The 22,115-nt window shown below is 40.3% G+C and overlaps 1 protein-coding gene and 1 long non-coding RNA gene across 2 annotated transcripts in view; one reads left to right on the top strand and one right to left on the bottom strand.

Annotated features, from left to right (window-relative positions):
• TENM2 (teneurin transmembrane protein 2) overlaps positions 1-22,115 on the top strand; it is a 1,113,792-nt gene that overhangs the window by 367,131 nt on the left and 724,546 nt on the right. The gene's annotated exons all lie outside the window — the stretch shown is intronic.
• LOC125428330 overlaps positions 17,975-22,115 on the bottom strand; it is a 35,254-nt gene continuing 31,113 nt past the window's right edge. Inside the window, exon 3 of the long non-coding RNA XR_007243803.1 lies at positions 17,975-19,326. This is a non-coding gene — a long non-coding RNA (uncharacterized LOC125428330). The remainder of the gene's footprint in view (positions 19,327-22,115) is intronic.

The following is a 22,115-nucleotide window of genomic DNA, read 5'->3' as shown; positions in this document are numbered from 1 at the left end:
GAAGTCCCAGAGCCCTCTTTTACAATACAGCTTATTTCAGTAATTCAATCATAGGACTGCAGAAGGCCATTGAGCCTCTGCTCAGATTTTTCAAACCAGCACAAGCCAGTCCTCCACTCAGGTAACTTAGTCACCCTATCTGTCATGCTCTATCCTGACTTCCAACCTAGCATTCCCATCTTTGGATTTCCAGTTCTAGCATGAATGCTCATTTTCCTTTACTCAGCCAAAATTCTAACTCACTTAAGTTTGAAACCTGCTCCCTTGATCCAATCCCACTGTGGATCCTAAACTCTGCACTGAACTGAGTCAATAATAGATTTTTCCCACTAAAGTTTCGCCATTTCATACCCTAAAAGGACATTACAAGCTTCTCCAACTTTGTAGCCAGTTCTGCTTTCCAGACTTTATTCCTGTTAAAATCACTGGATTCCAGCTCCCTCCCTCTGATTCTTCTACGTTCTACCCCAATGCTGAAGGTGGCTCCCTTCCCTAACTGTCCTCTTGCTGAATCACTGAATTTGTCACCTTAAATCATTAGCTTCCTCATTGGTTTCAAAATGGATTTGCATTGCTGTATTGCGAGGTTGCTTCACATTTTTGGTATTTCTCTCTCTCTGCCTCATTTTTCCTTCCTGATCAGAATGGTTTGTCAAATTGGGATCCGGTATACACCATTCTGTTCAGCTCTGAAATAATTACCTCAGTGATATAGTTCAACTTTTCATGTGTAGAGGACACTTTATGCATTATGGACCAACATGTGTATTAATTTGGGTAACAGCTGGACATCTTTTATTCCCCTCAGCAATGACCAACGGGCTCTAAGGAGACAGTTACAGATAAATTTTGTTAGAACTGAAACCATGTATATGAAGTTTGTAGTTATTTTAATTGTAATTTTACACCCAACTACAAAAATACTACTCATTTTTCATACAGTCAAATCTTACATTGTCTTTCTGAAATAGATACCTCTTTGTGAATTCAATTTGATATCCAGCTATCAATAAAATAACACAAGCCTCTATTATTGCTATGGGAGCCTGGCAAATTAGCCACCTTTTAAAAATGAATAAGTCTCATATGCACTGTCAAACCGAAAAATATATTTTATCAGCCTGTTTAGACAACAGGATTATGTCAGACTCTCCTGTTAGGTGGCAATTCTTTAAGAACATTCCTATCTTGACAGATAGTTAATCCTTCTGCCTGCAGCAATTAGCAATACATTAGAAACATCAAAGTTCAAAGCTAATTTTTGCTACTGGATGGTCCCAAATCTGCATCTAACATCAAGAAGACCCTAATTTTAACCTAATACATTGATCTATAGTCCCAAAGCAATATTCAATATTCAAAGATGTCCTTTGCTCTTAGAGGATTTTCCAGGAGGATTATCAAAAGTCACCCAGCATGATCCCAATATGATCTATGAAAGCCGATGCTGAATTTAAACCTATTAACCATAGCAGAGGTTTTTCATTTAGCTCCCGGCCCCAATCTTTTTGTACCTGCTGGTGTTTTTATGTTTCTGTCTTTAGCAATATACCCTTTCTTGGTTGAAGTGCTCTAAACCAGTACAGTTCAATATTCTCAGAAATAACCCCTAGATCCTTGAATAAAAAGTACTGGTATGAAGAGGATGTGATGGAAAAGCCCACACATACGGAGGTTACAGATCTGTATTTTAAAACATACTCTTCCCCTTTCAAAGAAGGATTACTGGAATAGAAGTAATTCACAGAAATGTGGTGTGAACAGGGAAACTCTAAGATAGAAGAGAGAAATTTAGACAAAAATCAGAAGAACTAGAGTGATGATAGGTGTTCAAGGCATTCAGGTTAACATGTTTTTGATTATATTCCTTCAAAAAACTGTCTAAAACTGTCTAAATGTGTCAGTCTGATCTATGGCATCTATGGCCAAGTTAACGCTTCCAAATAAGGAAACCACAATTGCACTGTAGTCCCAAGCAGAGTTACACAATTCTAAATGTCTTGCCGTCAATGGGCCTAAGAAGGATGCGACTCATTAGGACTGTACTGTTAATTAAAACTTAAACACGGGCCTGCCGATTGATCAGGAAAGTCAGGAGCCTCATGGAAGTCAATCCTGTCATCTGAACATGCAAGATCGCGGAAATGAGAGGAGGGAACTGTGTATCCAAACTATACCAGACCTGGCAGGTTGGGATGGGTAGGAGTTCAGATCTGCTTTTGTTGAGACAACCATCCACACCTCTTGAATCTGCCAAAACTGACGTTGTGTAGTGCTTTAAAAATCAGTGCTGAGAAGCACTGGCTCATTATGTAAAAAAAATCACTGATGAAACTCACAAATTTGAGTCAGTACAGTATGTATTTAACAGGGTTGGGGGGAGAAACAAACAAACACGATCTTCCTTTTCTTTAAATAGCAGTAGCTGTTGTTATTTTTTTTTTTACTCTCTCATACCTAGAAGATTCTGTCAGTTTCATTCTGGAGTTCCTCAAAAGCAAGCAAAACACCACCTTTCTTGAGACACCGCAATGTGTAGATTTAATTATCAGTTGAAAGCCAGACAGCTATTTGGCTAAAAGATTTTTATTCATTCAACAGCCTAGACAACAAGGCTATCAGAAAACAGAATTTAACCTTTACATAAGCATAAGCATAAGCATAAGCATTTTATTGTCATTGTGCACGCACAACGAAATTTACAGCAGCATTCCTCGATGCACACAATTTCAGACTCATACATCATCCTCACTTCCCCTTCCTCCACCCATCCCTACACAGCCCCATCCAATTTATTGTTATTATTTTTTTTTTTTACTCTCTCATACCTAGAAGATTCTGTACCATCCAATTTATTGAGTGGCATGTATGTTAACTCCAAAATTACAAGCCCTTGAAGGAGCTAAGCAGGGTTGTGTCTCGGTCCCAACTCTCTTAAAGCTTTTCCTGAATGATTTGGCTCTTGCTCTTATAAAGCTGAATTCTCATTGTCCTATGCTGGACAGAACTAAAATTCCCTTATTATTTGCTAATGATGCTATACAGTGGAACCTCGGTTTTAGTTGGTAATCCATCCGAAAAGAATCGATGAAAACAGAAACCAAGGCAAACTTTTCCATAGGAATCAATGTAAATCCAATTAATCGGTTCTAGGCACTCCAAAAAACATACCAAAAACTCATTTTTGGTGAATAAACATAGTGTTTAATGCTGAAAACAGTAACAAACAATAACACTAGAACCAGCTTCAGAGCCAGTGGACCAATGTCACACCAGAAAGCTGTCCAAAGAGGTCTGTTTCTGATGCCTCTTTAAGATTTGTCTGAAATGGGGCAAGACATTGTCATTAAACAAGTTGCAGACACGGCCTGCAACAGCTTTGTCTGGGTGATTTTTCTCCACAAACCCCTGCACCTTACTGCAAATCGATGAAAACCGAGGCAAATCAATGACAACTGAGATAAATTTTTCACTGAAAAAATAGATGAAAATTGAGGCAAATCGATGAAAACCAAGACAAATTTTTCACTGAAAAAAATCGATGAAAACCGAAACCGATGAAAACCAAAGGCAATGAAAACCGAGGTTCCACTGTACTATTATCTAGGTCAAGGGTGGGACTAAAAAGGGTTGTTTTGAGTATTGCATCCTCAACAATCTCCACCTTAACTATGAGAAGACCAAGATCCTTGACTTTACATATAGGTGGAGGCCATGTAGATAGGAACTGAATGGCAACTATGTTGAATACATTAAAAGCTTTAGGTACCTTGGCCTTAACTTTCATCATCAGGCCTCTTGGCCCATTCATACAGCCCAGGCTATTGCAGCAAGCAAATTAAGTGCCATGGCTATTGCCAGGTTCTTCTATGGGAAAGGTCATGGTTATGGTCCAGACCCTTAATGCTAAGGTTATCCAGCAACTAGTTTCCCAGTTCTTTAAGGTAAAATTAGGTGCCTCGACTTATATGCGGGTCGACTTATACGTGAGTATATACGGTATGGGGTTCGTTATGATCGCGCTGGCTACCTGACACTGCCAATAATCTCTAACAAAGGCATCAAGCAGGGATGTATTTTAGCACTTTACTTGTTCAATCTCTATATAAGTGATCTTGACAAATAACCGCGCACTTATCATGGGCCAAAAACCAATACATGTGCTTCTCTATGCAGATGATGCAGTGCTTTTTTCTCTCTCCAAGGTGGACTTGCAAAGATTGCTCCAAACCTTTGCTACCTTTTGTGATAATAATGCATTGACAATCAACTTTAATAAACCTAAAATTCTGGTTTTCTCCAAATCTAAAAACCTTACACGTGGAAGGTAAAGGGTAGGCAGATTTATCAGGTTTATTCATTTAGAAATTTGGGAATAAAGTTCCATCATTTCCTGATATGGTCACCTCATATTCACTCAGCACTCAACGCTACTAAAATCAAGGTGTTGGCTGTATCTAGGTTCTTTCATGCCCAAGGTGGACAGTTTGTGCCCACTGCAATGAGGGTCTTCAAATGAGTGTCTTCAAATTAAAACTATTGCCTCAATTATTTTACAGAGCCCCAATTTGGGAAGTAAAAACTGCTACCAACCTTGAGGGTGTTCAATCTCTCTTTCTCCGTCGTTTATTGGGACCTCCAAATTCCATAACCTATCAAGTCCTCTGCCTAGAGTCTGGTGCAGTTACTATCTCCTCACAGGTCTGGTTCTCCATCTGCAAGTATTGGTTATGCCTACACTTCAGAGCATCTCTTGGAAGCTTGACATACTCCCTGCTCAGTGATAATTTCAATTCAACCTGGAGAGGTTCAATTCTACCTGAATCTCTCTCAACTAGCTGCTTCCGCTAGATGAAGGCCAAGCATTCAGGTCTTAAAACAGTGAACCCTGGACATTGAAGGCCAGATGCTGACGGCAGGTGCCAGGAGAACCTGCTCCCCAATGTACTATGGCATCCAGCCACCCTTGCCAGGCTCCATACCAAAATACATGAGCAATCTGGCTACACCTTCTCTTCGCCAATATTTCATGTTAACCCAATTGAACATTTTACCAACTGCCTATATTAAAGGTAGATCCCATAATACTCCAAAATGTGAAAGACTTTGTTCTTGCTCAGCAGGACTTCCTGAGATGACAGCACACGTACTTCTCTGTTGTAATAACCTGGCGTCAATACGGTCACTTTTTATTGAAGCTTTGTTGAAGAAGAGACCTGAGAGAAGTGACCACGAAACAGTAGCTTACTTGCTTAGTGACCAATGTCCACATATCACAGAGATGGTAGCTCAGTTCTTATTTAAGGTTTTTAGTTCTCACGAGTAATGTTTATGAGTTTTAGTATTTTGCTTAAACTTATCCTGAATATATGCTCTATTTTGTGTACTTATGCCATTAAAGATTTTCTGAATTTGAATTTGCATTTACTATAGCCAGATATCTATATGTTAACCAAGGCTATGGCCCACTCTGCATGGGCCTGTGAAGCTATGGCACACCGGTATAAATTATACTGGTGTACCTCCGGGGCCATTCGCTTACTTCCTTATGGGTATCCTCAGAGCTGCTGCAGCCCACGGAGGTGTCTTCATATGGAAGCACCTCAATTTCATTTTTAAATTTACCTCCTTTTCCCTACGCAGCTCTGCAGGGACGAGGGGACACACACACCTCGTGGCCATAGCAACACCTCAGGGATTGGAGGGCAGCATGGGCAGGACTCCTTATCCCTGTGGAGCTGTGCAGGGAGAGAAGGTACATTTTCAAAAAACAGGATGTGCCTAAAAGCGTCGCCCTCTACACGGTGCCATTCACTCGGCACTGGTTGCACAACGTTATTTTTGAAACAGTGTTTTCCCGTCAGTTGTGGGTGGCAGCCATGCAAACAGTGCCACAGGAACTGTGTTTTTACTGTGCATGGGGCACTGTTTTTGGCCTGTGCATAACGGGCCTAAGTGGCAATGGGCTGTATCATTGGCTAGGTGCAATGTCCTACCTTCAGCCCTCAGACAAGGGAGAGGACCTGGGCTCCCACATCATGAGAGAAAATGCATTTGTGAGGTTGGCTGCAAACAGTCTGTCTGGCATGTTTTATTATACTGCCCCTTGTAAGTGTCTGCAAGAGCCAGTCTTTTAGCTCCTTTGCTAATAGATGAAGTTGAGGCAACTGATTCACAAATTTATTTATTTAGTCAGTCAGTCAATCAGTCCTTGAGGCTTTGGCCAAACTTTTATGTGGGGTTATTTTCATACGTTCTTAGCTATGTTTAAAAAAATGTATTTATGATTTTTTTAATGCCAATAAAGGTTATGAAATGAAAAGAAAATGAGTGGCATGCGTTGTATTATAACAATTAATCTTATTTGTATTTTATGTGACATGCAAACAAGCAACTTCACTGAATTTATAAGGGAAAAATTAAACTCTGAGCTTTTTGCACATTTCTGAAAACCACATGGTAAATGAAAGGCTGCTCAGCACTGCAAGAAATTACTGACAACTGTTCTATGGACAACTGGGAGGACTGTGCTACTGAAGTACCTGCAGCAGATTCCTGGCCTCTAGATTAGTAAGAAGACTCATAGACCATATTGGTCCTGCAGGTTCCTTTCTCTGCCAGAATGTCTCCTTCCTCCTTTTCCATTAGCTGCTACATATGATCTGTTACTGATCAGATGCCTTGTCTACTCTAGCAGCTGGCTGATTGGAGTACTTTAGTGAAAATGCATATTGCAATCTCACTTCTTACACAGGAAATATCTCCTTTGAAATAACAGTATCCAAAGTATAGCCTTTAAGCAAGAAAAAAAAATAGGCACATGTTGTTGAGGCTAGTGTCTAAAGTTTCCTCATGACCAGGAGAGCACACTGAAGATAAAGTGTCTACTGCCTCTGTGTAGTAGCCCTCCTATTCATTGGTAGTCTCTTAATCAGGGCTAACCCTTCTTAGTTTCCAACATCTGATAAGATTGGCCTAGCCTAAGCCTTCCAAATTAGGATGTTGAAACCATACCACATTTTGAAATTCAGGGCTCTTTAAAATTCACCCTTCATACTAAAAGATACATCTGGCAACAAAATTCTGTCTTCTTCATCTCCCCCCCCCCCCAAACACACACTTGTTCAGTAGTTCTTTAAAACTTTTCTGGAGTAATTTTGCCATGAAAGAGATTCCAAATATATGTTTGCACAACACAAATCAGGCTGAAGTTAAATATAGATCCCACAACATAGTACTCAGCAGAATAGACAAGAGTCTTTGGTACCTTATTTTCCCCTTCCACAAGGTCACCTTCTTTTCTCCTTGTTTTTCACAGCTATACAGAAGATTCTGTGAAAACTTCCATACCCCTATTAAGCCAGAAAAGCATTACTTGTAGAACAGTGTAGTTTTATTTACCATGTGCTCTAAAATGTTCCTAGATAACACCTTTGTCAATGACACAGCAGGGAGCAAATGAAAATGTTTATTCAGACCCTTCAGCAAGAAAAGGCCCATTAATCCACTCACTGGTGACATTACATGGTAGAATATCCTCTATTAGGAGGCAAAAACTACAGCATTCCATCCCTGTTGTGGATTATTCCTAGTTTGCAAAGTTTGCTGACACACCTTGATTTTTGTTGAGTTATTTTTCTTCACCCAGGGATGTAGGTATAGATTTTTAATGGGGTGGGTTTGGAGCCACGCCCCCACACAAGGCCATGCCCCCACCTGCCCCTGGGAACATGGCCACACCTCCCTAAGGCCTGCCCCCAGCCTCAGTGCTTATAAAAGCAGCTCTCCGAGGCCAGGGATGGCAGACTCCCCTGCCACGCCCGCCCCCGCCCCCCCACCAGCTGGGCTCTCAGCTGGCAGCCCCTTCTGCCCTCCCCTACGAGCAGAGGCGTAACTAGGTAAAATGAAGCCTGGTGCAAAATCTGAGTTTTGCTCCCCCCCTATGGGCGGCCACTGTGATGCTGGAATCCACCCCTAAACAGCATCATTTTCAATGGTGTTCAAACTAGGAAGCCCAGATTCTCCTTTTAAATCCACCTTAAAGGGAGAATCTGGAGTCCCCAGTTAAAACAACATTGAAAATGATGCTGTTTGGGGGTGGGTTATCCCCAACCCTGAAACAGCATCACTTTCAATGTTTAAACTGTGGGCCTCAGAATCTCCTTTTAAATCCATGCCAAAGAAGGTGGATTTTAAAAAAGAATCTGTGGAAATTGGGGGGGGGTGCCTGCTGTCAGGGGTGCAATTGTTAAGCTAGCAGCACCAAACTTTCAGGGTATCTTTAGGAGACTCTCCTGATGATACCACCCAGGTTTGGTGAAGTTTGGTCCAGGGGGACCAAAGTTATGGACTTTCAAAGGTGTAGCCCCAATCTCCTATTAGCTCCCATTGGAAACAATGGGGGATGGGGCACCTCCTTTGGGAGTCCATAACTTTGGACCCCCGAACCAAACCTCACCAAACTGAGTGGCATCATCAAGAGCGCCTCCCAACAAATCCCTGAAATGTTGGTTCTGCTAGCCTAAAAACTATGCCCCCTGCAGGCCAAAAACTGAAAAAACACTTTAAACATTAAAAAACCACAAACGGGGGGTGGGGGGTGGAGCTTCAGACATATAATGTGGGGGGGGGATTAAACCCGGGAACCCTCTCTTATCTATGTCCTTGTCTCACCTCACACTCAGACTATAAGCTTCAACTTCAGCCCAAACTAGGCATGAAAGCAGCAGTTTTGCACGTGTAGCTCTTTATCTGCTGAAATCATGTAGGGTGGGTACAATTGTAGCTGGAAAAAAAGGCCTAAATAGGAGGTTCTAAATCATTCTCTTGCCCACAACTTACTGTTGGCAGTTTCTCTCTCTGTTTTAACACTAGAGGCCAGCGTAACTGGAGAAAAAGAACTTGAGGGATGGATAGACTAAGGTACACTGTCAATAGAGGAGAGTTTAGGACTCTTTGCCCAATTGTCACCCTTGCCTTTCTGTTAAAATAGACACAACCCAATGTCTATGTTTAAACACACAGATCTGATGCCATCTAACTTAGAACTAAAGGCTTCAATAAAAATGCTACTGTTTCTCTCAACAAAAAGTCTGCAGAAACAGATGTAGACAATATATTTAAGCCTCCAAACATCCTCAAATGACCAAAGTGCATTGCATTTTTGTTGTGATCTGTTACTTAACTGCAGTTAAAAAAAATCTCACTTAATTACTACTGAGCTACTTCCACATGTTGATGTTAGCTAGAATGAAAACTGTATTGTTCCTTTCAGTTCAAAAGGCTAAACTAAAGTTCTTTAATAACAAATGCCAGACAATATTGCTCATTCTCACATTAATTTGGTTGAAGTTTTGTTAAAATATATGTAATGAAATTGGAAGGTTGGGGGTTATTCCTTCAAACTTGGCTTTTTTCCTGTGCACTTTCCCAAAGAAATTTTTAAGTGTCAAAAATACATATCTTGTACTCATTATTAAATCCTAAATACCACAGTGTTTTGAGCTGCCTTGTGGCCATTGTAAAGAAAACAGGTGTTCTGATAGATTATAAAGTGTGAGTCAGATGATGTGTAGAGCAGAATTTTAATGAAGCTGCTAGCACAGAAGTCTGACTAGCCTTTTTAACATGATGCTTAAACACTGAAAGTAGTCTTTAAAAGAGACAAACAGCAGAAACACATGAAATCCTCATTAATGTACACTCAATGGAATTATACAAGAAGTAGTTAAAGCCATTTTTAAACATACACAAATGGATTAATATACACAGACAGAAGTTAATTTTTTATGGAGCAGATAACAAATTAAATTAAAGGTTGAAGGACATAATGCAAGAGACTAAGGATAAGGATAGTGAAAAGGAAAGGCAAGACAGAGAGGGACTTTTATGCTTCCCCCCTGGTCCTGAGGCTCTGGACCTCTTAAGTTTATTATACAGAATGTATTTCGTCATTTATTTTTATTATTCCCTAGTGCCAGTGCAGCAGCTTCATTGATACTTTTCAGAACACATGTGAAATAGTCACCCAGTATGTGTTAGAATAACATAAATCCAGACCAAGCACCTCAGCAATACAGCATAACTGAAAATCCTTTTGCTGGTTGAGAGGCTAAGTCATGCCCCAGGCATAGTGCACAACTTGGGGCGAGGAGAAGCAAAAGGCAGGGAGGATGTGTGACTCACCATATTGACTATGCACATTAGCAAAGTTTCTGGTGGTAGAAAGTACCATCAAGATGCATCCAACTTATGGTGACTCAGTAGAATTTTCAAAGCAAGGAATATTCAGAGGTGGTTTGCCATTGCCTGCCTTTGCATAATGCCCCTGCCATTCCTTGGTTAGTCTCCCACCCAAATACTAGCCAGGACCAACCCTGCTTAGCTTCCAGGATCTGATGAGATCAGGATAGCCTGGGCCATCCAGTGAGGGCAGAAAAGCTTATTGGTAATGATTACATATAGTTAAGAACATCAGGTAGCTAAATAAAACCTAACTGTGAACACAACATACACTTATTGGATGGTGTGTAGAAGAGCTTTGACCTCTAAAATGACCCTTCATTGTTTTAACAAAATTTTATGCTGTAAAAATATTTAGTTCAGGCGATTTTTCTGGGTATACAATAAACAAACAAGCAAATAAACATGTAAGTCAAATTCAAAGTGTGGTCTTATGTAATTTTAAAATTTGATTATTAATGTTAGAATTAAAGCTAGTTGGATTAGAAAATCAAACTTAATATCATTTTTTTTTTGGATTTCAGGGCAGATAGGCTAGCATTGGGGAAGCAAACCCATAGCCTTTGTTGTCCTTACTACCACTGTCTCCATCTGTCCTTCATATACAACAGCAGGTACAAGCAACGTGTTTCCTTTGCTTGCCTACCATACTCAAAATGCCAGATAATGTACTCCTGAGGGATCTCTGGGCCTCACCAGGAGGTTGGCAACTCTAGAATGGAAGAATTCCATTCTCTCCCAAGTGAAGGAAATAATTTATTTGGATTTCAGTAATTTACAATATTTCCGAATGGGAAACTGTTCAGACTGAATCATATTTAGCAAAATTCTGTTCACACACACAAGCACTCACACATACCAGTTTCTCCTGTGGGAGAACCTCTTAACTGTGCAAATATATAAACCTTAGTAATGTAATAGTTTCCAAACCACAAGTGCCTGGCTGTTATGGTTATGAAGAAATAACTTTAAAACTCAAGTACAGAATTCAAAAATATAAGTCAAAATTTATTTTTTCCACTTGAATTTGGGGATGTGATATAATTTTAATTGTTTTTATAATATCAAAATGAAGATTTGCTACATACATTCATTTCTAAAAGATCCATTTTAAATTTCTCCCATGGCCCAGTTCATGACTGCCCCTTGCCCCTTGCTGACTACACTGATTTCTTTATCAGAGTGTCAAATAATTTCACATTTAATGAAAAGTGATTTTTGGTCTATGGTTCTTTGTTATGCATACATTTGCAGACTCAACGTTATGCTTCCGTAAATACCTACCATGTGCTTTGAATAAGTTGTTTATCATGCATCCTACACAGTGTAAGACATATGTTGTTTATTTTTTAAACTTTAAAACATATAGAAAAGCTGTTAAATGTAAATTTTTGCCCTATCTTTTTGAAAATCAGCTGGCGTTCAAGCTCTGGCTTAAGATTTAAACTGTCTTTGAGAATGTACTTTTTCCTTACAGCATCTCCTTAAAGTGTATCAGGCACCATTACAGAAATTTCCTGGCATTTGAGGCTATGGGGAGGAATATCATACTTGATATGTGCATGTATATTTTCCTTCCATATATAGTTTCAGTTGCAAATCACTTGCATTTAAATAATTATGTATATTTACTTATTAACTCTGTGCATTGAACTTCAAATGAAGGGCAACTTAATGGTAGTGGATATGTCTACTTGTACAACTAAATGAAATACAAGGCAAAAAATCACAAAATAGGGCACTGCTTTGGAGAGAAAGAAGAAAGATATTTATTTGCATTTAGTATTTTAAAAGGCAAAAATGTGTAATATCTAACAGGTGCTACGTATGTTTGTGTGTGAAATTCAGCATTTATACTAGGGTGGGGGGGGTGAGGGGAGACATTTAAATGTTAAAAAGTGTAATAAACACAGGAGTTTGCCTTTTACATGGCAGCCAATGCTTGGTTCATAACAGTTACACAGTTACACTCCTTATGGTAATCACAATAGGAAATGATCTTCCTTCCTTCCTTCCTTCCTTCCTTCCTTCCTTCCTTCCTTCCTTCCTTCCTTCCTTCCATAAAAAACTGGAAAAATAGATTTAAATGATTAGAGCAGAAACTCAATTTAGAAACTGTTGCTCTAGGAAAATATCTGGAATTTTAAGACAAGCAAAAATCATTGCTTGGTCACAGTGGGGGAGGGCGGCTGCCCATGGGGGGCGCCAAACTCCAGTTTGCCTAGATATGCCACTGGGCATAGCTACAAGGGGGCCAAGGGGTGCGTATTGCACAAGGCACGTGCCTGGGGGGGCATCAAACTCAGGTTTTGCCGAGGGCTACAGTTTGCCTAGTTACACCACTGTGATTTTCTCTTTCTCTTCTTCTGACAGCCTCTATATTTTCCTTCACTTTCCTTGTTTGTTTGTTTCTCACTCACCCAGTGTTTTGAAGAACTGCACTCCCATCTTCATCTTTATTTATTTACTTACTTCACTTTCTTTACCACCTTTCTGTTCAGTGAGGACTCAAAGCAGCTTACATAATTCTATTTACTTAACTCTGTAAGGCAGGATAAGATGAGAGTATGTGACTGGCCCAAGGTCACCCAGCAAGCTTCCAAGGTAGAGCGGTGATTCAAACCTTGGTCTTCTAGATCCTAGTAGTAACACTCTTGCCGCTAAACAACACTGGCTTTCAGCTTTCCCTCTTTCTCTTTTCCTGACAGCCTGTCTCTGGGAAAAGTCTGACAAAGTTCCAAAAGCCATGCAGTAGTCACACAGGTTAGTTGCAAGGTGGCCAATGCTGGGCCTGTTGAAGTTAAGTAAGTTGCATTGAGTCTGCAGCTGGGTCCAGGTAGGTTGTGTGGCATCAAATTGTTTGTAACTACTGCTGCAGCTGGTCAGTTGGGCAAATTTCATGACAGCAAGTTGCTCAGTATTTGATGCTAAGGCTGGCCTGTGAGTTCTTTGTCTAGGGCCGTGGTGGCGAACCTTTGGCACTCCAGATGTTATGGACTACAATTCCCATCAACCCCTGCCAGCATGGCCAATTGGTCGTGGCGAACCTTTGGCACTCCAGATGTTATGGACTACAATTCCCATCAACCCCTGCCAGCATGCCCAATTGGTCGTGCTGGCAGGGGCTGATGGGAATTGTAGTCCATAACATCTGGAGTGCCAAAGGTTCGCCACCACTGGTAGGGCATTAGGGAAGGAACAGGGCTGGGCTGAAAGCTAAAATAGCATTCCACCCTGACATTTACTGATAAAATCCAAGGTTTGAAGTCTGGTGATATTGTTGTGGTAACCTACCAACTCCCACAATGGTCAGTGAAATCTCAAGACAGCATTTGCTCTTTAAAAATAAAATGTTATTTTTATTATTTGGGACATTAATTCCTTCAGGTTAGCTGAAAGATATATCTTGTGTGTTCATGACTTCAGCCTCTGGTTCTAAGTATCCATTTAAGTATCCATGTTGAGAATGAGATATATTGATTTCATCTATTTTCCAGTGTTGCAGTTTTACAGTTTAAATCTTCTCTGAACTGTATTGTGTATTTTATAGTATACACTGTTGTTTTAACTAATCCCTTCTCCCTCCTCAAGTTGCTTTTAACAATTGAATGGAAATTGGAAATAGTTTGGTTCCCAACATACATGATAAAAACAAGGTTCCTGAATGCAGTAGATATCAGTAAAATTATTTTTAAAAGACAAAAAAGGCTATTACTTTTACAATACAGGTATTCAGAGCCTATGCAAATGTTGTGACCTACATTTCACAGCCTTGGGTCTCTGAAAGCAATTAGAAGAATAACTATAAATAAAACAGAATTGGCCTGAACAACATGCATGCTGCAAATAACCCAGAATGTAAATGAAGAATGCAATTGCATTTTGAACTTCAAGTATTAAGGTCACAATAGGGCAAATTGGATCTCTCTGTTTAGAAGGTAAATGCTTGCAATGTGGATGGGGACAATCATTATTATCACAAGCACTTTGTCTCACATGCCTTCCCCAACATTGCATCACTCTGGAAAGTTCCCAACTAGTTTTCATAATGATGTTCCAAAAACAAGTAGGCATCAATCTCCCCAGACTGAAAGATATATAAGGGGTCTGCCAGGCTACTTGGGGTGCAACTGCTCACCTGGAGTGGAGCAGGAAGAGCAGGAGAGAGACAGTCAATTTCCTTCTCCAGTGTTCTCAACCTTCTCCACTCCACCAAAGAACAGGGTGGAGACACAGAAGGCTTGCTAGGAATCATGCCAGCATGCATGGACTTGTAGTGGATGGGTGGCTGAGATTTGCAGAGACAATCCAGGCACCTGTGGAAATATGGGGTCTTTCAAATCACAAGGGAGGTGACAGAACCGCTATTAAAAGGGACAAAGGGGCTAGCTAAGTCAATTGTGATCACCATATGATAGTGATTTTTTCCCCGCACAGCTGCTGGCTGCTGGTGTGAGTCTCCTGAAAGGAACCAGCCAACTTTGCTAAAGTTTGCATGGGAGGGGCAAATGCTGTGGGCTTCCAATTGAACCTGATGCCCACAGAATGAGTGCCCAGCCATCCAAACTTCAGCAAAGTTGGCTGGTTCCTTTGTGGAGAATCATGAGCAGTTGTGTGGGAAATTAGGTGCCCCTACAGCCCAGAGCAAGACCCCCCCGGAGCCCCTTCCAAAATCTCCAACATAGAGCCAGCTGGGCATAACATGAAGTCTATGGTTGGAAAAGTTAATTAATTTTTCGCACCATAGAACTTGCTGGAAAGTCTGGCAGATTCTTTTCTCTGCAGTGGCTCCATTGTAGCCAATGGGGAATTTCTGAGTGTGTAAGCAGCCTGCACATTTTTCAAGGCAGAGACACCAGACCGTCAAGGTGGCTCCAGGAGACCCTCCTGATGATAGCATCCAGGCTTGGTGAACTTTGCTTCTGGAGGCAGTGGGGGGGGGCAGTTGAGAGAGTTCTGAGAGAACTCCGCCAGCAGGCTTCATGGGGAAACAAAATAAGCCTTTTGGGGGCCCATAAAATTGAACCCCCAGAAGCAAAGTTCACTGAGCCTGAGTACTATTCCGAGGAGGGCCTCCTGGAGCCACCTTGAATGGTGATTCAAGGTGTCATACCTTGAAAAATGTGCATGCTGCTTACACACTCAAAAATTCCTCATTGGCTACAATGGAGCCAAGGAATTGCAGAGCAGAGAAACTGGCAAATTTCTTGGGGTGCCTGTCAGGGGCACATTGTTAAGGCTAGTGGTACCAAAATTTCAGGGTCTCATACAGGGATGGTCCTGACGATACCACCTGAGTTTGTTGAAGTCTGGTTCAGGGGGGCCAAAGTTATGGACCCTCAAAGGAGCTCATTGTTTCCTCATGGGAAATAATGGGGGATGGGACACCCACTATTGAGATATTGATATCTCGATATAATAATAACAGAGGGCTTTTCCAAGGAATAGTTCAAGCAGTGTTTCCTTTTGTCTCCACCCCACCTACCCTATTCTGCTTCCGCCTGCCCTGATGATTTGGAGGATTTTTAAAAATTTTATTTTAAACCAGCCTTTGTTTTAAAACAAGCAACCCCGTGCCCTGCTACGGCAGGAGTGGCAGGAGGTGGGGAGAGAGGGATATAGGGAAGGGGAGTGATCTGTGTCTTTAAGGCTGATTTGATGGCCAGAATTAACCAGGAACTGAGCTGGCAGAGTTCAGCAGGCAAATTGAGCTGCAGGCTGTGGGCTACCTCCTTGCATGTAAACAGAGAAAAACAAGGAGACCCAACTACAAGCCCCCTGCACAACGAGAAGCCCTGGGAAAAGCGTTCCATGCATAATGGGCCCTTATTTTCAAAGCAGATCTTTTCACATTTCTTTTCTGTAATTATGATAAAATGACTTTTCTCTCGTGTTTATTTTCTATGCAAGCAACCCTTACAAAAACAAAACCCCAACAAGATTGTTTAAAAATGAAAATGATGGTGTCTATTGTGCTGCATTCTTCACTTCAGAACTTTCAAAGATAAGCTGAGTTTAAAAGTGGCACCAGTTAATGCAGCATAAAAGTGATGCGTGAAATGTGACATCTCTTTAACATTGAGAGAAAACACTTCCCTCTACTGAGAGGTTTTTAATGCAAAATATTGACACATCCTTATTACATTATACAAAAGGCTTTGTTCAGAAAGACGGTTTTCTAGAGTGGGCAGTATCATGTGATCTAATTCATATTTATGAAATTTGATAACAGGAAAAGGTGTACTGGAACACAGCTACTTTTATAAATTCTTCATTTAAGCTTCAGAATGTTTTTTGTTCACACATCAGACACTAATTAGCAAATATCTAATTAGCGTTAGAAGATTAATAGCTCATAGGAGTTGTTAAGGTTTTGAGCTTTCGTGCATGCAGAAATAGTGCCACTTCAGATGAATTTGTTAAGGTACAGTAGCTTTAAATGCTACTAATTTTATTTTCCTGTAATAAGTTGTAAATTGTAATAAAAATGAAATTTAATGCCTATAAATGTGAAGACAGGAAATATTTTTGGGGACTGACAAAAATGAAATACAAGAAAAACATTTTCCTGTTATGACCCAAGGGCAGGTATGCAAGTATATATGATCCATAGCCAGGATCCAAAGCAAGAAACGTACACAGCTAGTTCTACATATTAACATCTCATTCAGTTAGCATCTCATACAGCAGGCATTAATGCCACCTGGTAAATTGCGTTTGAAACTGGACTTTCATATGTGATGGTGTGTGAATTCCCAGCTGATAAACTTAAGTAAAAATTTTTGGATCCTTGTACATGGTAGTAAGGGAAGGAATTACACATCTGGTTCCCAGGTGAACAGGCCATAGGGTCATGCCAGCATAGTGTCGTGGTTAACAGAAGTGGACTCTAATTTGGAGAACCAAGTTTGATTCCGTACTCCTCCACATGAAACCTACTTGGTGACCTTGGGCTAGTCACAGTTTTACAGAACTCTCTCAGAACCACCTACTTCACAAGGTGTCTGTTGTAGGGAGAGGAAGGAAGGAGTTTGTAAGTCACTTTGAGACTCCTTACAGTTAAGGAAAGTGAGGTATAAATTCAAACTCTTCTTCTTCTGTGACTATCAAGGCTGTGTGTCATTGATCTGACACAAAGTATAAATGCCTCCACTACCCTGCACGACTATACAGCTAGGCAAGATAATGGAGGGATCAGCTATGACATTTCCTTAAGGGAAATAACTCCCCTCAGCTTGGCTATTATATGTTATCTACTGCTTCTAACAGTTGAGGATGCAATTTCACTTGAAGAAACAATGGAAGTAGGAAGTATTGCTCTGGTTCAAATCAGGGGATGACACACATATACACAAACAACAGCTCTTTTTAAAATAATTTTAATTCAATTTTAGCAACTATACACCACAACGAAAATAATACACTATACATCTCTTCAGTGAACCAGTCACCCTAACATTAAAAAACTATTTAAAAACATAAAATAACATGAACCTACTTGATTTCCCACCCAAAACCCATTGCTAAATTTATCTTTAATATTGTGTTGTTTCCTCTAATATCTAGACCAGGATTTTTTTAAAGAAAAGAAAAAGGCTATTGGAATTTCTATTCTATTGCATACAAAAACATACCCAGGGTAACCTTTTATCCTCTTTTAACCCTATTTCCTCTTGGACTCCCTTTAAAGCACTCCCATATTTACAGGATTCCCCTTGGCAAGTCCCCTTCCCTTATCCTTCTGACCTACTAATTTAATACTTAAGGCTATTATCTGACAATCTTCTTTTTATTAATATCTAGCATTCTACTGTTCTACTGATTTTTATCAACATTTCAGCTGTTTCACTAGATATTTTAAGTAAACTTTTTGATGTTTGTCTTATAGAATTCTTCGCTGTTTGCTGCAGAGGTGATTCTCTGTGACTATCCTCTGTATGTAAAGAGAAATCCTTCCTATTTAAGCCAAGTGAACTTTATTTGTTTCTTTCTTAAAGTGCCTTCTAGTAAAATATAGTTTTTTTGCTTCTGCAGGATCCTCAAGGGAATTTCCCTCATGATGATGATGTCTTTGTTGTCCATATTGACCACTGATTTTCAATGGGCCTCCATAATTTGATGTGCAGTGTCTTTTGCATAGAAGACAATGACAATGTCTCTACAGAGTCCCTGTGTTTGGGGGTTTTTGGAGTTTACTCTGTATACTTTTTCAATCTTTGCAGCCAACTCTTCATCTTGTATAATTATAAATTTGGTCAAAAACTAGGAAAACTTTTTTAAAAGGTTATCTTGCTCCTCTGCAACTTTTATCAGCCTTAAAACCTTTTCTCCAGTCTGATACACCAATTGAAGTATGGATTCATGTGCTTTGGATTCCATTCGAACTGAGATAACTCTTTTTCCCCAGATCTTTAATTTCTTCCTTTACTAGCTTTACATCCTCTTCCAACTGACCACTTATCTTAAGATCATTCTTTATTTCTTTAATATCCTTCAATATTTCATTCATTGCTGCTGGTATGTTTTGAACAGTACTTTTTATAGAATCCATTTCTGATTTTAGACTTTGTATTCTTGATCTGACATATTTGACTGCTGTTGAAATTCCAGCATTACATCTCTTTGTGTAGTAGCCATCTCAGACCACTAGATGTCACTGTGCAACAAGCATCCATGTTAGCAATAGCGTATAACTAAAACTGTCCTTTCAGTCATGTCACATTTTTTTTCGATTCAGTAAAACTTATTTCCTTTATAGCATTTCTTTTCTGGTCTTAACCGATCTTAACTTGTCATCCTGCTAGCTCCAGAGAACAAAGAAAAATCAGCTCAGTCTTAATTTTATAGCCACAAAGCAGCTATTACTCTCAACACCTTTGTTTCCAAGGTTTTCTTTTAAAGCAGCATTCACTTTTCTTGTAGGCATTTTGTTTACTATAAATCCATAACTTTTAGATGGAGCTTCTGGTTTTTTGGGGATTCATTTGCAACAAGGTTTGGACTTCTCTTATTGTTCTCCATTCTATCTTCATTTCTTCATGAGAGGTGCATGACTTAGATGTAGATTCAAGGCACCTCCTGACCCTGCAGAAGAATCAGAATTTATTTTTTTAAAAAACATGGGATTAAATCCCCCAAGTTGTAAAAGAGCAGTGTCCCACAAGTTGTAAAAGAGCAGTGTCTACAAAGATCTTCAGCCACTGCTGCAGATAGCTGGGCTCAATGGGGTGGTGACAGCACCAGCAGCAGCTCCCAGGTACACCAGCAAGAAAGCAGGGCTGGTGGGGGAAGGAGGCCTGGAGTCATGATGAGGGGAGAGGTAGAATTCACACACACAAGTTTCATGTGCCCCCACTTGTTATATCTAATTCTCAACATAGCCAAATCTGTGGATACTTAAATCCAAAGATCGGAGCCATGAACTGAGACAGATCTTTGTAGAAACCTGAAAAATGCTCCATTTTTGCAGGTGGGAAAAACCATCTGAAATTAAAAAGAGGAATTAAATTATTCACCCCAATATATAGAAGCAGCCTCTATAGCTTTGAGAAACAGATTTTCTTGGTGACTGTTGCTAGGTAAACACTAATAATTTCCAGATTTCAAGACTTGGTTTGAATCAGTAAAAAGTGGGGGAGGGTTAGAGTATTTTGGAAGTCCCATTGGGGTCAGGTCTTGTAACTACTGCCATAAAAATTCTTTGGGATTTTGGGCCAATTACTTATTCTCAGCCTAACTTACATGCAATGGTTGTTGTGCAGACAAATTGGAGGGGATGAGAATGATGTAAGCTGCTTTAGGTCCCCATTGTGGAGAAAGGTAAAGTATAAATGAAACCATAATAGATGGAAATGTGGAGCTAGTGGTGTGAAGGAGAGAAGAAAACAGGAAAAGATGAGGATATGGGATTGCCAAGATCAAGGGAAGAGGAAATAGTATGAGGAAGAGGGTACACAGGGTAAATGAAGTGTCACCTATAAATCCATGCAAGTTTCTCACCACAGAGTTGAGGCTGGCCTGGCAGCCAGCACTGCACAATGTGGTCATGGTTCCCTCATAGAGGCTGTCAGGTGAAGGGAAGGAGGGCAAGCTGAAGACAAGGGACAAATAAAGGCAGGTTGGCTGGAGTGACATAGGTGAGGAAAGATGAGAAAAAAGAAACTAGAAAAGGGGAGGAGAAGCTACTTAAGGGAGGGAGCTTCTAGGAGGAAGTGGAAAGATAAATAGTGGAGGAGGTAAAAATACGATGCTCCCCACAAGTTCTTGATTGTAATCTTGATTGTAATCAACTAAATCTCATTTGTACCCAACAAACGGTTTCCTCCTTCTTATTTAACTATCAGAAATACACAGTGAGAGGTACCTAAAGGTAGTTGAAATAAAGAGAAAAACATAAATCAGTCACTTGCTAGCTTGCAGGCTTGTTATTAATAAAAGTGCCTTCAGAAATACAAACTACAGCCTAATTTTGAAAGTGCACTTATTTTAGATCTGTTCTACCTCTCAACATAATTTCAACAATACATTTACATCCAGCTGTGCAGAAATGCTGAAGGGCTGTAATGTGACATCTCTGACATGGTAAGATTACAAATAATGAAAAGTAATTATGTATAAAGTGTTAACTTCTTTGCCTGCTATAAGATTTGAAAAGTTTAAGTGCTTGAATTCTTTATTATAGAACTTGAGCATTTGTTAGATTGTTAGTGTCCAGCCGTGCATTTTGTGACATAATTTAGCTGGTGATCAGTAGCTCCAGAGAATACGAGTGTTAGACTACACTTGGGGTAAGTAGCATGATATATAAGTTAAATGTATGCATGCTTTTATATTTAGACATGATATTCTCAACCTGTTGTATAAGAACCCTGTGATTCTGCCATGGTTAGGTTGTGTTTTAATTGAACTGATATAGTGCAAAAGTACAACTGGTGACAAAAAGAATGTACAACTTCACATTGCATCATGGAGGCTTAAAGCCGTATTAATAAGGTTTAATCCCAGAAAAAAATTGTGTAGGATTGCAGCTTTACTTCTCAGCACAGGATCTTTGTCTGCAAAGAGAATAGGTGGGATGGATCCAAATATGAATTTAAATAATCAGTGTACAAGAAATGCTCTAATCTAGCTTCTTTTTTCCTTGTCACTATGTCTGTAAGGTCCTTGGGGCAAATACCTTCCTTTTTTTGTCTGCCACATCCCGTGGATATTGTTGGAAGTGTATAAGTGAAAAGACTAATAACAATGCCTAGGAGCCACTATAATTCCAAATTAATTCTATACTAAAAGGAAAGAATGTCATACTAACAGTACAATCCCCAGGCATGGGGAAGCCATCTTCTAAGCAGATTTCTGTGCCATGGCCAGCTCTGTGATGGAGTATTTGTTAGTTTTTTTCTGCTAATTAAGAATGCCAGCTCAGCAGCTCCAGGATAGAGGGGGCGGACTGGGACTTATGGGCGGGGGGGAGGACCAGGATTAGGCAGATGAGCTGCCAGCCATTTTCCTGCCCCATCCCCCTTAAATGGACTATGTCAGGGCAGGCTGTCTCTTGATGGGGGCTGTCAGCCTTTATCCAAGATGCAGGGCCATGAGACCCTGGAAGCAGTGGTGACAATGCAGGGTGGCCTCCATGGTCCCCTCCCCTAACCTGACTCCTTTCCCATGCCTGTTGGATCTATCTGGGAGGCAGGATGGCACACCATCCCCCCTCCCACCCCTCTGTGAAACAACCACCCACCAATCAAAAGGTACTGGGGCTACCTCTGACTCAAGGGAAGATGACACATATGGTCCACCTGAAGAATCCAGGCCCCCACCACATTCAGAGTATTCAGCAGATATCCAGGCATTCAGTCATGTAGGGCTGATGA

This window comes from Sphaerodactylus townsendi, linkage group LG03 (assembly GCF_021028975.2).
Source record: "Sphaerodactylus townsendi isolate TG3544 linkage group LG03, MPM_Stown_v2.3, whole genome shotgun sequence".
Taxonomy (NCBI): Eukaryota; Metazoa; Chordata; class Lepidosauria; order Squamata; family Sphaerodactylidae; genus Sphaerodactylus; species Sphaerodactylus townsendi.
This window is presented reverse-complemented; position numbering and strand designations above follow the sequence as displayed.